The following is a 16,002-nucleotide window of genomic DNA, read 5'->3' as shown; positions in this document are numbered from 1 at the left end:
AACCATACTTTCAAGGGAAACTGTTTGTTCCAGTTGAAGAATTACAATCAGTAATAATCCAACAGTTTCATGATCATCCATTGGCCGGTCATAAAGGAGCAGTCAAGACGCTGGAACTGGTGAAGAGGATTTATTTTTGGCCAGGCATGGAAGCACAGGTTAGGCAGCACATCGCCACTTGTGAACAGTGTATAAAGGGGAAGAGTTCTAGACAGCCACCTCAAGGGTTACTTAGGCCTTTGCCCGTAGCACCTTCTCCTTGGCATACCATTTCCATGGATTTTATTGTAGAGTTACCCTCTAGTCAAGGTTATTCTGTAATCTGGGTGGTGGTTGACCAGTTCACGAAAATGAGTCACTTTGTTCCCCTAAAAGGCCTCCCTACAGCTTCTCAATTGGCAGACTTGTTGGTTCAACATATTGTGCGACTGCATGGAATCCCTAAGATTGTGATCTCCGATCGAGGTTCACAGTTTGTTTCTCGATTTTGGAGATCTTTTTTGAAAGGTTTGGGGGTGGATTCTCGTCTGTCCACCAGCTTCCATCCAGAAACGGACGGACAGACGGAGAGGGTGAACCAGGATTTGGAACAGTATCTTCGTTTGTATTTGATGGATCAAGAGGGAGAATGGCCCTCTCTATTGAGTACTGCGGAGTTTGCTTACAATAATTCAGTCCATTCTGCCACCGGCTACTCCCCATTCTTCCTGAATTCAGGTAGACATCCAAATATGTTAGTGGGTAGAGTAGAAGTAGAGGTCCCTGCAGCAGAAGAGGTAATCCAAGATTTACATAAGGCTTTTCAGTCAGCATCTGCGAATCTTGTTAAGGCAAAACAGAACTATAAAAAGCAGGCAGACAAGAAGCGAAGGGAGAGTCCAGAGTTTGAGGCAGGGGATTTGGTTTGGGTTTCCACTCGCCATATGCGGTTGATGGGGAACAGAAAGTTTCAGCCTCGATTTGTGGGTCCCTATCCAGTAGTGGACATGGTAAATCATGTTAGTGTTAGGTTGGCTCTTCCCAAGTCTATGAAGATTCATCCTACCTTCCATGTTTCCTTGATTAAACGCAATCCCCCAAATTTTCGACGTTCCCATCCCCCTGCTCCAGTTCAAGTCCAATCCGCAGAGGAGTTTGAGGTTAAGAGAATTTTGGACTCTAAATTGAGAAGAAACACTTTGTTCTACCTTGTAGATTGGAAGGGTTTCGGTCCTGAAGACCGATCATGGGAACCTAGCAAGAATGTTCACGCCCCGCGGTTGGTAGCTGAATTTCACAAGACACATCCTCAAAAGCCTAGAGAGGGGGCTTTGGTGGGGGGTACTGTCAGGTCCCAGCGGGTGGTGGAAAGTTCTGCACCAAGATTTCGTTATAAGATCAAGACAGGTTCCAATCACACGCTTTCTGTCTGTCATTGGAGGCAACGAGTAGCGCAATCTAGATGCAGAGATACATTTCCTGATTGTGCCACTGACTAGTTGCTTTAACGCTCTAGTCTTTCTGTGGCGGCCATTTTGTGCGCTCGAGCCTTTTTCTCAGCGCACTTCAACGGTCATATTCCTGAGGATAAGACGCTTCCGTTTTAGCGCGTCTTTTCGAGTTAATCCAGTCCGTCCAATTTATGTTTGAGAAAGTCTTTGTCCCTCAGCATTACCTAGCGTTAAAGACCTTAGTTAGTCTGTTAGCGCGTTACCTGTCCTGTTCCTGATATTTCTCTTCTGCAGCTGTGCAGTTATCTTGCCTCACGGACCTGGTAGGACTCCACTTCCTTTGTGTCATAGTCTGCTAGAGGGAGGTAAGAGTTCTGTTCTACGCTGTTCCAGTTCAGTATCCAGTATTCTCCTGCGAATCTTCAGTGCGAGTGTTCTCCAAGGCACTCTGAACCTGCATTAGAGTTCGTAATTCGTCTAAGTCAGATGAACTACAGTGTATGTGATTTGGCTAACAGCCTATGACAGACTATCAACTGCATTTGAGAGTTACTATAACTTTCGAGAGCTAGAGACTCATTTGTGGAGCATGATCAAGCAGCAATTGTTCTTCATCCTTCCTGAGCCTAGATGACTTCAAGTATAGTAGTGTATATTTTGATATGCATATTAATTATACAGTAGTATACCACCGTGAATTTGAACTGCCTGAACTCAACTCAAAATTGGATTTACTCCTACTTATCTGGACTTCCACATTCCAGACTCATTTATAGAGAGGGGCTAAAGTCCGCACACATTCAGGTACTTGCAAGTAGATTATAAAGGGAGAGTTAGGAGATAGTGCCAGAAAGTAGTGGGGAACTGTAGTAATGTTTTGCTTACTTTTACAGGAGATGATCTTCCTGAACGAAGAGTAAAGAAGATTATATGTGTGGCAGTCTCTCAGTTTGTTATCCACTTCCCCTTTCCCTTTCATTCCTGGGCTCAGAGTTCTCTGGGTACAGGGGTGTAGGGGAGTTGGGAAATTCTCACCTAGCAAGAACCTTCTGGTCATCTGCTCCCACGGATTCAAAGGAATTCAGGTACGCTCTCTGACAGACACATTGAATTAATAATAAGATCCAGTCTCAGTGTTGCCAATTCTCCCGATGTTGGAATAAATCTATTTGGCCCAGGAAATGACAACTAATATTTCTTGTTCTTGCAGTTCTGGATTACCAAATAGGCAAAGTAGGCATTGGCAAATGGCCTCACTCATTGTAGGGGCACCACGACAACAAATCAAAATAATATTGATTTGATCTTGAAAGAAAATAACAACCAAGCTTTCTTAAATATTGTTTCCAAAAGATAGAAAAAAAAGAATCCACTCAAAGAAATGATAACTTTACATTAAAGACTCTATAGAGAAAATACTATATTAATGTAATGTACCCATTATCAACTTAAAGTACAATCACCAGAGAAAACAGAATCACATAGCAGTTTGTCTCTTAAAAGCTAATTTTCTGGCAGCTGTCACTTTGTAAAACAAATCCTCTGCATTGGGTATAAGAAGATAATTTGCGAGGTGGGGCGAAATTTCGACTGCCTTGGGATCTCCACAGGGTTTAATCAGGCACTGTGTCCTTGGCCACTCAACAAAGGTCTGACAGGACACAGCGACTGTTTTATCAAAACAAATCACCCACCTGCAAATCTCTTCCCTTCCATGCTGAAAGTAAACCCTACTCAATGCAAATTCTGGAAATGTACAAGTAATCCAGATATATAAGCAACTATCCAAGATATTTGTAACATGCCCTTCCATGTATCAAAGAGGTCATGCATGGTGATCTTCAGCCCCACCTTCTTGCTCGGGTTGGGAGATTAGAAGAGAGTCCTGAGCAGACACCATCCGATGGTGTAAATAAGTATGAATCAATAGCAGAAGCAAGGTGGATTCTAGCAGATGTCTTCAAGAGCGGCCTGGCTAGATCACATTTTTGAGGTGCAGATTGTTGGACGTGGACTAAAACAAAAAGTGACGGCTGCACAGGTTTCCATTTTGTAGCAAGCACTAATCTTTGGAAACTAAGACTCCAACCAGGGGAGCTAAGGCCCCTGATATGCTATTCTTGTTGCAAGGCGACACCTGTGTTTAGAAGCTGAAGGACACATGACTGAAAGAACAAGATGAGCAATTTCTAATTAATGTTACAAAAGTATTCTAAAGATATCTTTATGGGAATGCCTGGCAAGGACTGGCTTGTTCTGCTTAAGAATTCCCCGAGTGGTTAAATAAGTTGCTCATTTAATGTATGACCTACTAAGTGAGGGACATAAGTCCATAAATGGGTAGACAGGAGCAAACTTGGGGTCTTTTCACTTCGTACTGCTGGTCTTCTTTACTGCTCCTCGGTGTCCTTTCCTGGCTAAGCTAGTGATTCCTGGCTGTCATGCTGCAACTGTTAGGGACCTAAACAATAGGCCTCTTGTTATTCTCCGAAATGCCAATAGTCCTGATTTTAGCTTCCTCATCCAGAAAATACAAAAAAATACCCGAAGTAGGGAAAGCTAAGCATCAAAGCAATGTATATGTTTCAGTGTGTGCCATGCCCATGTTGTGAGGAGAGTCCCTTATTAATTTGCATACTTAAAAGCTTCAATATTCTGGTGAGTAGTAAATCATTTTCAAACATCCATTATTAGAAAGAAAACTCGCAATTCACACCATTCTTCCTAAAAAGTAGAATTACAATCTTACCCGTACCTTTCATATATTATGTATATACTCTATCAATAGTTCATTGCAAAGGCCCAGATAGCCACACATACCATGACTCTTGTCATATTATTAGTGTTAAAATAAAAAACATGTTGCTTGTATGCACACTTTTGTGCAGGTACGAAAAATCTTAGCCTTTCTCGACTGAAATGTTTTCCTGTCTAATGAGGAGCACAGTGATAAGGCGGTCACATTTCTGACTAGACTGGGTTTACGAGTTATTTTTGTTCAGCTAAAAATTGTCATACAATAATTTAGGGAATGACGGATGAACTGTATTTGTGATTTAGTTCTACAGAAAATTGTTTAATGTTTAACTTGAATGCACATTTTTTTCTAAAACAACTTTTAAGTTAGTTACTTTCAATGTGTACGAGTGGAGAAAAAGCAGGTTTGTATTTTTTGCCTGATTTAGCCAGAATTGTAATATATAAATGCACATTTTTAAGCATGTAACAAAGCTCTTAATTTTATTTGTGTTTTAAGTAACCATTGAGTTAAATAAAAATTAATGGCTATTATTACAAGTAGAAGTAGTAAGAAATCTTTATTCAGTTATAGAAAATACCATAAAAGAGCACAGTACAATTAATTATGTGCAATATAAAATCACATCACATACAAATCTCTACCATTAAGAACATCAACAGACATTTCTGCATATAGAAACAGTTCATCAATATCCAGGTACAATGCCCAAATACAATAACAATCACTAGTAAAACCAAGCAAACACATTTTCAGTTAATAGTCAGAGATAGATATCCAGAATCCCACTGACAGCTTTAAGCACATTAAAATGCTTATCCAAAAGTTAACTGCAATTGACACAATACAAAATTAATGGAGGTGGCAAAACACAGTCATTCAGTATAATTATATCACCCCACACCAAACACAGAAGATATAACAAGATATTAACAATTAAAAATGTAAAGTGCTTATGTCACAGTACAATTTTTTTTACCACCATTTTACGCAGCCTTACAGTGGCTGTGATAAACCTATATACAGTGTGACACACCCTTTCTGTTTGCAACAGTTGTAGGTGTACTACAGCTGGTCTATGTCAATACTTGGAGGAGTGAGAAGCATCAAACTGGGTTGGAACCCTCTGCCTCCCGGAAATATACTCATATATATCATAAAGGAGGGTTACCCTTGATTTGCGAACCAAGTTAATGTCCGCAAGATTGTTGCGTGGCTCAGTGTATATCTCTACTGCTTGTACGATCTACACCCAGCTAAATCAGTGTGATCTGTACACCGTGTAGGATATATTGTTGGGTCCTCACACATAGGTACCACACATGAGCTGCTTTATAATCAGACCCATGTCCCAATCACCTAATGTGAATGGACGGGCTCAACAGGTTTGTAAGTGGAGCATTTACTATAGATGTTTAGCTATTGAAGTCTAAAATTGCCTGCCAGATCCTATTAAAATTCTTTCATGTGTTGGTCCTTTCGCAAGGTTTAAAACTGAGCGATGCTAGGAGAGTATTTTGACTCCATACATCTGTGGTCAAAATGCTTCAGCCGTATTAAATGCCCCCTAGGTCAGTCAGCTTTCTTCAGGATCGGTGGTTGTTATTATACCTATATCTCAAGGTAGCCTATTGCTCCTTCAATTACAAGTTTTCATACAGTAAGACAAACATGAACGCAACTGATACAGACCATGTTTTAGGAACTTTTCCTTATTTATGGTCAATACTGAAATGAGAAAGAAATTGGATAACATTTTCAGTTTTTTTATGCATTTTCCATATTCAATGCTTATTCTCCCATGCTATTGCGGTGCTCTGCATGCACACGTGTGGTTTACTCCCTCTATCTAAATGTGTATGTGCTATTAAAAACATTCATAAAGGCACAAAGGACGAACAGTGAATGACAATCATGCATATACTGTACAACCTATACTATACAAAAAGCATTGGTTGTTATCGTGAGTAAAACTTATACTGAATTTCAACTACATGGCCTATGTTTTGTTAAAGCCACAGGATTATCAGGAGGGCCGGTTCTTGTAGTCACACTCTGCCAAGAAAAAGCTTCAAAGAAATGAGCATGAGAAAATGAGGCTTGCTCAATCCGTGGTGACAGCCTCTGATCTGCAGAGGTTCGTATTACACCTACTTCATCAAAGGACTTCGTAAGCATTCTCACCTAACTCGTGGCCCCAGTACCCTGCATGTTAAAGTTCGGTCTGTCGCTTCCGTATTTGAAAGCAGCAGCGTTTCCTGTCAGGTACTCCCATACTCCCTTAATTCTACCTAGCTCACAGTGATGTAAAATACATTCCAAACATGGAATGCATCAACACCACAGTAATCGGGAGGCAGTCACAAGATTTCGCTCTGCTCCTAAAAAAAAGTGCTCAAATTAATGCGTTTCAAGAAAAAGACTGTGGTACCGCTCACCTCAATTGTTATTACCATGGCTCAAGCGTCAGTCGCCTGCTTTATGAACCACTTGTGGAACCTGTTTACAGCCGGTAGAGACTACAAGTACTGGTAGACAAGTTCTGATGTTAAGCTTTCTAAACAAAAGGATTAGGATATTTTTCCTTGGCACCCTGTATAGATCGCAGAAAAAGAAAAATAAGATCTTTTTCGCAGTGATATGAAACCAACAAATGGGCCATGTTAAGGCGGACTCTTACTAGGTAATATCTCTTGTCACAGGGAATGCTGTAAAGATATTGCTCCATACGATAGGTCGTGGATAATAACGCATAAACCTCCACTATCTTTTTACCACGCTCAACTACAGCTCATTTTCTAGCTATAAGGGCCAGTAGATCATTTTTAGGTCTCGCCTACGCAGCGCGCATGCGCTGCTTAGGCAAAAAGACCTTTAGCAATGGCTAAGATTTTTCAGCCAAAAACATGCACGCGTGCCAAGGCAAGACGTGCACGTGTGGCGATTCACTTGCGGGAGCGAGCGCCGCCATATGGTATCAATTATCGCTCCTGCAAGAAAATCGCACCCCCCCCTGCTGCCGCGCGAGCTTGTTCCTGTTCCCTCCGTTTCTTCCTGCTTCTGCTAATCATTTCTTTTGACTGGTTCTATATTTCTTCTTCTGCTCTTCCTTTTGCTGCAGCTGTTCTTCCCTTCGTCTTGCTGCTGCTCTATTTTCTTCTTCCTGCTCTCTTCTTATTTTTGCTTTTCCTGCCCCTTTTCCCTTTTTTCGTCCCCTTGCTCGTCCTCCTTCCTGATGCTGCTCTTACCTCTTTCTACTTGCTCTCTCCCATGCTCCTGTTTAGGCGCTCGTCCTACTACTCCTCTCCTCCCATCTGCCTGACGTTCTTGCCTTCTTTCTGCTGTTTCTCTCTTCCCTTCTTCCTGCTGTTGCTCTTTCCTTCATCCTGTTGCTCTCTGACTTATTCTTACTGCCGATCTCTTCTTGCAGATCCGGAGCCCTCCTTCCTGGTATCACCTTGCATGGTTTCACCCATGCAGAGCCTCTCCCAGTCACAGTAGTCTTCTCCATCAGCCCCCTCCAGCCTCACCCGCCTCTCCCTGCAACTAGCAGCCTCCTGGCCACAGCTGAGGCTGATGAGGAGTATTTTTATGGGGTACTATTATCTGCTGTAACTGCATCACCGGTCTGTGCCCAGATCCCTGCAGCCTTGGTTCACACCTGCCACCAAGCCAGTGTGTGCCAATGAGCCTTCTCTCTGCGTGGCATCTCAATCAATGGCCACTGGCCAATATCGCTGCCTCAGAAGTTATAAGGAATGGGCAAAGTGCGCAATTGCTCAGGGCCCTCACCTTCCAAGATGTTTAAAGGCAACCAGTCAATAAAATCTATTTTTTGTCCTAGACTACCTGTATAGGTTCTATTAATGGTACATTCACAATTAAGATGATCATATAGGCTATACAATAAAGGAAAAAAAGCAATGTAAAGCATGTTTTGTTTTACATGAACAAAGGGTTTAGTCGGTGGTGTGGGGGCGGTATAGCAGTTTTGTATATCATTTCATTTTGGGAACAGTCTTTCAGAAGTGAAGTGCACCATTTTAGCCTGTGTTGTGTTGCAATGCTCTTACATGGTACAGTGTCCACTGTTTCAAATGGCTCATTTGCTTCATTTACAGTTTGTATGTCGCTGATGAGCCGACGCCAATGAACAGTGCTCCTAAGAGGTTGGGTCTGGTCTTAACTCATGTTTACGGATTTGCACCCTTAGTTTATTTGAGCTGACTGATCCTGGAAGTGTTTGTTTCTGCTTCTCTAATCTATGTTTCGGCTTCTATTGTTCTTCCTAGTAAGCAACGTCCAAATATTATTTGTTCAAGGTCTAAATCTCTCGCACCCGGGTGCTGGAACCACCCTTATCCATGACCTGCCAGACTCTACACTGGCCTCTCCTATGGGTGCCCTAAACACCGGAGCATATATCATATATTGGCTTAAAATATATAACAGCATAATGATGGTAATCCACTGATTCCCCTTATCATCTCACACTACCTTCAAAATCAACTGACATGTTTACCATGTTCGGTACATATTCACTCAACCACAACCAGCAGACCATCAGACTCAAGAACTGTAAAAAAAGGGGGGGGGAACAAGGCAAGAGGTAATCTTCACCAATGCACCCAAGAAATGAAACAAGCATATCTTGGTCCCAAAAGTGAGACCTATTGGCTATGCCAATGCTTGTTAACACATGCTTTGGCTTGTGTTTCAAGATTCTGTGATCCTTCATGTACTGAAGCCCCTGGATATTACATGCTTTGTCTACATTCCCTACAATTGCTGCATGTTTACCGAGTGACACGTATCCGTGTTTCCTCCACGACTCGGGGTTCAGACTCCCCACTTCTCCTCTTTATAGGCTATGGTGCAGGGGGATCCTAAGCAGCGATGTCTCCGCTTTGAGAGAACGAAAAACTCGAAAGCCACGCAACCACCAGATATGGCAGTGGGGAACTCCCTTGTGACACTGGCCAGCAGCAGCTGGCTGGTACAGATTCAAATATGGCCTAATTCAAAGCAGGTTTCAGGGCCATTGACAGCCACTTTGACACCCTCGCCATATGCCTAGATTCCATGGGCGAACGCCTTGACCGCATCGACAACCGACTGGAAGCCACTGAGGGTAGAGTGTCAGACCTAGAGGATGGGGCGTTCCAAACTATGAAACGCTTAGAGCAAATGGAAAAATGACTTCAATCTGTGGCCATGAAGAATGAGGATATGAGGTGAAAGGCAGGCGGAACAACTTATGCATTTTAGGGGTGCCTGAATCCTCCAACATTGGTCATCTTGATCAGTTTGTCGAAGGGCTACTGGCGGACCAGTTGGGCGAACAAAACTTTACATCCACATTAGTGGTGGAACAGGTACATTGCTCACTGGGCTGCGCCCTAATCCTGGCCTCCCCCAAGGCCCATAATAACTTGCCTCCTAAACTTCAGAGACCGCAATGTCGCCTTGAGACTTGAGACTGGCCTGTAAACATGGCTCCACCATCTCTTTGTTCCCTGACTTAGTAGCGATGGTCCAAGAGGCACGCTGGAAACGTACAGACGTCAAGCCCACTCTACGGAAACTAGGACTCAGCTATGGTATGATCTACCCAGCACCCCTAAGACTCGAGGTCAATGGTGACCCGCATTTCTTTGACCCCACACTGCGGCCCAAACATTCTGCCAGCAATCATCAAGTAAATGACCATCGTCTCACCGCTCCACTCCAGATAGATCCCCACTGGACATTAATTCTAGCGCCAGCACTGATTTTTCCCCACAGGCTGAAGGCTGGATTTCCCTCCTATCCTACTACTGTCCAACTTTGCTGTCAACAATCTTTATTTCAACTTTCATGTAGACACGTTCTTATGCACTCTCAATTTATACTTGTAGGTTCACAGGATCTCATTAGACAATGTATTTATTGATTTTATATGTATGGGTATCCACAATAGCGTTGCCACCCCCTTGTGGTACAAACAAATATGTTTCTTATATTGTTGTTTTGCTAAATTGGAAGTGGTCTGTACTGGGCCTTTCTGAGCCTGGGGTGGGTGGGAAGGTTCAGGGATGACCTGGCTTGGCAGTTTAGGCTGGACTGTTCCCATGAGGTGCAGTGTCAAGACTGATTTGCATACAGCTGGGTCTGAACTGAGGTGGTGAAGTGAGCTAAAGAATGATAATGTATTCAACCCAGATCTGTGATGGGGGGGTGGGGGGTGGGAGTGTCTGAAAAATGTCAGCGCTCAATCCATCATCTCTTTGTGTTTGCTTAGCTCTCCCTAAGTTGGCAGGGTATGTCCAGACGTGGGTCTCTTGCTCACTTTGCCACTGGATTCAAGCTAGCCTGGCTGATGAAGGGTGTTACCCAGAAACCGGTCCCAGAATGCTTGTTTCTGGTTCAGGGAAGGCCTGGCTTGGCAGTTCGGGCTGGACTGTTCCCATGAGGCACAGGGTCAGACTGATTTGCATATGGCCATGTCTGAACTGGGGTGGCGGAGTGAGCTAAAGAACGAGATCTGTGACTGGGGTCAGTGTCTGAAAGGTTTCAGCGCTGTGTCCACCTTCTCTATGTGTTTTCCATGGGTGGGAAGGTTGTCACGGTCGTATTTCCTTCAGGAAACACATCTACCACCTGTTTGACTACACATTTATGCATCCACCTGGGGTTCACATCATTTCGTTTCTTTTTTAATTACAGATCCTATTTCAGAGATGTGTGTACTCTTGTACACAAAAACATGCCATTCCGCCCAACCAACACTGTCATAGATGATGCTGGCAGGTATGTTCTAGTTGCCAGTATCCTAGCAGGTCACTTCATGCTACTGGCCAATAATTACACCCCAATGTAGACTCCCTGTAGTTTTTTTGGTCTCATATTGGACCGATGGAATTCGAACACCATATTGTAGGGGTAAAATTCAACTTCCTCATGGAACCTACCGCTGACACCACTGCACTGTCACCTTCCACCAAGATGAGATCACTCCTCATATTAAATTATATCTGTGACACACATGCATTGTGAGACACCCGGCACCTAAAAGGCACCTCCAACCTGAAGTTCACTCATCACTCGGCCCCACAGAACACTTGGTCCCACATTGATTACTGCCTTATATCCTCCATCCCGTGTCTATGGTTGCTGTTCACACATCTCTCTCATACACTATCAGATCACTCTCCGGTACTGGTCCTCTTTGATGTCCTATTTAGTGGCACGCGCAAGAGACATTGGCGCTTCTCTACCTTGGCAATGCAAGATAAACTGTTTTGTTCAGCAGTTCTAGAATATTTCTGCCTGAATGAGGACTCAGTAGCCTCCCACTTCAACCTTTGGGAGGCGTTAAAAGTCTATGTTAGGGGTATTTGCATCTCTAAACACTCTGAGGTCTTACGGGACCTTCGTGTGAGCCTCCAGCACCTCAAGAGGGACTTGGCCGTTTCGGATCTTCAATCGACGCATGGCACTGATATGCCTTATGCTCATGCCAGAGCCTCCCTTCTAACTGAGTTCTGAGACCTGGTGGAATGCAAGGTCATTCTCCTAGGCAAATATGCCAGAGTGTGCAGATACGGTGATGGCGAATGACCAGGCCCTACTCTATCTCACCTCCTCTGTCCACAGAGTGGCAATTCCAACATTTCTGAGCTGAGTGGAGATGGGAGCACACAGATTACCTCTAATTATGTTATCCTTGATACCCTACAACAGTACTATATCCGCCTTTACTCTAACTGTCTATCAGAGGATACCTCTGTTCAGATGGCCTACCTTGATGAGGTGGCAATGGTCTGGCTCTCTGATCCCCAGCATCAATTCCTTAGTGAACCCTTATACTGTGAGGAAATGATACAAGCAATAGACTCCCTTGACGGCTCCAAGGCTCCTGGCCTTGATGGCTACACAGGTGAATTTTAGAAACATTTCAAACATATACTGGCGCCGTGTCAACTAGCGGTCTATGAGGAATCCCTCTAGTCGGGAGCTTTGTCACCTTCCATGTGTGAGGCTGTAATCACCCTCCTCCATAAACCTCGCTAAGACCCCTTACACTGCCGCTCTTTTTTTTTTCAAAACACTTTTTATTAGTCTGCACAAATATAAATGCAAAGACCCGGTCACCGGGTTCTGTTGCATACATCAAGGAAGCAATCTCAGTAGTGTCAGACAGTTTCATGTAACACAAACACCCCCCCACCCCCACTACCCTCCACCCCCCCCGGTTGCGCTGCTACCAAGTCCCAGTCTACTGAGATTAATAAAGGAAACAATGATCATATGCCAAAACCGTCAGAGCAATTCCATCGTGCTCCAACCCTCCTTAGTGATTAAAATGTCAGAGTGGTATCATTTTCCGGGGGGATCAAGGTCCAGCCCCCTGTATTCCGCCCATCTTTTCCAAATCCGAAAGTGCTTACGGGGGCACCCCCTGGATAGAAAGACAGGCTGCTCCAGCCCCATACAGAAGTCCATGCCGTTCTTCCAGGCGGTCAGAGGCGGGGCCAGAGGTGCCTTCCAAGCTCTTGCTATATCCCGTTTGGCCAAGGTCAAACCCAGCAATAGCAAGTGACGTTTATATCGATTGCCTCCAACCCCCTCCATAACATGCAACAAAGCCAAATTCGGTTCCCTGGACAGTTCCCACGCCAATACTTCTGACAAACATCGAAAGACCCCGGTCCTGAACCTATGCAGCCCCGGGCAATCCCATGTTGTATGTAAGAGTGTGCCTACCTCAGAGCCACATCGCAGGCACTCAGGGGACCCTATCATAGCATACACTGCAGCTCTTATTGACCCTTGTTGCTCTTAAATTTAGATAACAAAATATTGGCAAAAGTCCTTGCCAACTGTCTCTCTCTCCTAATGGAGCAAAGCATGTCCCCGGTGTAGTTGGATTTTGTTCCCCATTGCTCTACATTCTTGAATCTGCATGCCGTCTTCTCCGTACTGCACAGAATTTCTCCTTGAGGTCCTCGCTGTACTAGCACTCTTTAACGGGGAAAAGGTGTTCAACTCCTTGGAGCAGCCTTTTCTCCGTGCAGTGCTTCACAAACAAGGCATCCCTCTTGGTTTTTCTCCTCTGATAAACCTTCTGTTCACACAACCCTCAGCCCGACTCAGAGTCAATGGATCACTTACGGCTCCCTTTCCTATAATGAGGGGTACCGGTCAGGGTTGCCCATTGTCACCCTTACTATTCATAATTGCAATGGACCCACTGGTCCGACATCTCGATCTACGCCACCTTCATCACGATTTCCAATTACAAACGGGCCCCTTTCTTATACCCCTCTTCTGCAGATGATATCTTACTCTTCATCCTTCAACCACAGGACAATTTAACCCCCATTTTGCACGAACTGACACAATTTGGGACCCATTCTGGCCTTCGGATCAATTGGTCCACATCAGAACTTTTCCCCATTACCTCTGCCACCCAAACACCCTGTGTGCCTTCCCATTGACCTGGTGCGATGGGCCAGTTAAATAGGTCGACATCCTCCTTCACCCCGATAGGGAACATGTGGCGAGGCCACGCTATTGACACAGTGTCGACACAAATCAATCAATGGGTACGTCTTTCCCTTTGAATGGGCGGCAAGATTGCGATAATAAAAATGGTGATCCTCTCCTGCTTCCTTTATCTGTTCCTTAACATCCCGATTCCACTTACAAATACATTTCTTTTCCTCTATGCAGTTTACTTCTTAAGCTTATTTGGGCTGGCCGGAGACCTCGCATGAGCTGGGACACTCTGGTGCTCCCATCCGAGAGAGGCAGGTTTGTGGTACCTCACTTTCAGCTTTATTACCTGGTCGTGCAATGCCAATACGCTTATTTTTTGTATCACCCTGATGCCAGGCTGCTATACACCACGCCAGAAGTGGACCTGGCGGTGGCTATGCCACTCACCTCCATACTTCCTGGGAGGGAGGGATCCCATTAGACCCCAAAGATATGCAAACACTTTCCACCACCTGCTGGGCATGGAGGAAACTCCAACAGCTCTCGAGGGTACTCTTCTTAATTCTCTTGTCTTAATACTGGTGGATAATCATTGGCTCCCTATAACCTGCAAAACCCTGGTGAAATGCACTTTGTCACAGTACAACTCAACACTTTGAATAATCTTTTCCCTGATGGACATGCACGGTCACACTCCATGGACCAACCCTTTAACTCATGGATCGTTTTGTTCTTCACCGCATCAGTAATGCATTGATAGCCACCATTGAGTCTTATCCAGTAGCACCAGATGAGTTCACTCCCCTGAATTTGCTGATTTATGATTCTGGTGGGAGTCAGCTAGTATCCAAACTGTACTGTGCCAACACTGCACTGTTTCAGACTAATGATGTAAAACTTAGATCATATTGGAAGCGCGACCTGGGGAGGTCTATCACTAATAAGATTTGGGAGGCATGCTACACCCAGACCCAACAATCGCCACAAACTTCTTCATTTTAAGGTTTTACGCAATGCTTAAATACCTCCCAATGACCAACATAAATATGACCAAACTCGATCCTCACATTGCCCTAAATGTCACACCCCAGGACGAGACTTTCTCGATGTGACATGGATTTGCCGACAGATAACACACTACTGGGGTTTTTTCCCTGGTAACGTAAATGTTAAAGATTAAACTGGATGCTGATCCACTGATCACCCGGTTGCGGCACGTCCAGGACCTCCACAAAAGAACTAAACAATTCACTGCCATGGCCTTGCTCCTAGCCAAACATGAGATAGCAGTACACTGATGTCAACGTCTGCCACCTACTACAGCTAACTGGCTTACTAGCATGACGTACTGCGCCACTACCAGTGAACTACATGCCTCTCTCCAACCCCCAACCTCTAGATCAAAGGAGATTATTTGTTGTCCGCTGTTGATCATTCCCAGACAACATGTCCCGTCATTTTGGTGTCCTCCCCCCTCTATGCAGTAACTTATTCTGTGATCGACACACACTCCATGCCCCTCCACTAGCCCTTTGAGGTTGCCACGCAGTGGTGGATTGTTGGGATCCCACATCATGCTCGCCCTCTTTCACCACACACTCCCCATCCCCACTCACTCCTTCTTTATATACATTCCCTCCTCAGAGCGTGAAGGTTGACTCGTCACCCGACAGTCCCTTTAGAAGGTAGGGCTCTAGAGAATGAGTATCTTCCTACTTGAGGTACTGGCAGGATTTATTGGATTTTTTTTTGTTTACGTTCATCATTTCAGGTAATCTTGTGGCATTCATGGACTACACATTGTCTATCATTGACATTCCATTTCTCTGTATTACTGGTCTTTGTACTCTTGCTTCATACAATGCTGTACTTTGTTTCGACTATGAAGACCATTCATGCATTACTTGTATTATGTAATGTACATTTACATTACATTTACTTGTATATGTTATTACAAGCTCACCCCATTATTAATGGCCAATAATACACCTGTATGCTTCTGTACTGTTGATTTTTCTTCAAAAAAACAGTTTAAAAAAAAACTTCAATATTGATGCCCTGGTCTGCTCAAATTGCATGTTCCTCATTTTGATCAGATGTTTTCAAGTACTCTTATTATCAAATTGGATCCCCAGATATGTAAAGGACGGAACGGTCTGCAGTTTGGTACCGCTAACATAAAATGGACTCACCTTGCTCTTAGATTAACCACAGAGCATAGTAAAGGTTTCAGATTTATTTGTTGACAACCCCCAGCCCATCCATAAACTCCACAAATCTGTACAGCAGCCATTGCAGGCCTACCTCTGTTCTGGACATTAGGACACAATCATC

The 16,002-nt window shown here is 44.1% G+C and overlaps 1 long non-coding RNA gene across 2 annotated transcripts in view; it reads right to left on the bottom strand.

The window, feature by feature from the left end:
• Window positions 1–3,201: 3,201 nt before the first annotated feature.
• Window positions 3,202–16,002, bottom strand: part of LOC144807777 (uncharacterized) — a 151,964-nt gene continuing 139,163 nt past the window's right edge. For both annotated transcript variants that reach the window (XR_013606438.1, XR_013606437.1), the window contains exon 3: window positions 3,202–3,880. This is a non-coding gene — a long non-coding RNA (uncharacterized LOC144807777). The remainder of the gene's footprint in view (window positions 3,881–16,002) is intronic.

The sequence above is a fragment of the Lissotriton helveticus genome, chromosome 1_2, assembly GCF_964261635.1.
Source record: "Lissotriton helveticus chromosome 1_2, aLisHel1.1, whole genome shotgun sequence".
NCBI lineage: Eukaryota > Metazoa > Chordata > Amphibia > Caudata > Salamandridae > Lissotriton > Lissotriton helveticus.
The sequence above is the reverse complement of the archived record's forward strand: the minus strand, read 5'-3'. Positions and strand labels throughout refer to the sequence as shown.